The sequence below is a fragment of the Arachis hypogaea genome, chromosome 1, assembly GCF_003086295.3.
Source record: "Arachis hypogaea cultivar Tifrunner chromosome 1, arahy.Tifrunner.gnm2.J5K5, whole genome shotgun sequence".
NCBI classification, from domain to species: Eukaryota; Viridiplantae; Streptophyta; class Magnoliopsida; order Fabales; family Fabaceae; genus Arachis; species Arachis hypogaea.
Genome location: NC_092036.1, coordinates 84,670,298 through 84,670,829, shown reverse-complemented (window position 1 = coordinate 84,670,829; position 532 = coordinate 84,670,298). Strand labels below are relative to the sequence as shown.

The following is a 532-nucleotide window of genomic DNA, read 5'->3' as shown; positions in this document are numbered from 1 at the left end:
ACTAAAACATACTAAAATCTACATGAAATTACCCACAAAAAGCGTATAAAATATCCGCTCATCAACTGTTAAGACTGATGAAGTACAGGCTCATGCTTTTCGATTTTGCTGTAAGAGACAGAGCTAGAGCATGGTTGGACTCTCAACCTAAAGATAGCCTGGACTCTTGGGATAAGCTGGTCACGGCCTTCTTGGCTAAGTTCTTTCCTCCTCAAAAGCTGAGCAAGCTTAGAGTGGATGTTCAGATCTTCAAACAAAAAGATGGTGAATCCCTCTATGAAGCTTGGGAAAGATACAAGCAGATGACCAAAAGATGTCCTTCTGACATGTTTTTGGAATGGACCATGATAGATATATTCTATTATGGTCTATCTGAGTTCTCTAAGATGTCACTGGACCATTCTGCAGGTGGATCCATTCACCTAAAGAAAACGCCTGCAGAAGCTCAAGAACTTATTGACATGGTTGCAAATAACCAGTTCATGTACTCTTCTGAGAGGAATTCCGTGAATAATGGGACGCCTCAAAGGAA

General features: G+C 40.8%; 1 non-coding gene across 1 annotated transcript; it reads right to left on the bottom strand.

Annotated features, from left to right (window-relative positions):
• Nucleotides 1-224: 224 nt before the first annotated feature.
• LOC112715720 (small nucleolar RNA R71) lies at nucleotides 225-328 on the bottom strand. The gene has a single exon (XR_003159929.1). It is a non-coding gene; the product is annotated as a small nucleolar RNA R71 (small nucleolar RNA).
• Between the last annotated feature and the right edge of the window lie 204 nt (nucleotides 329-532).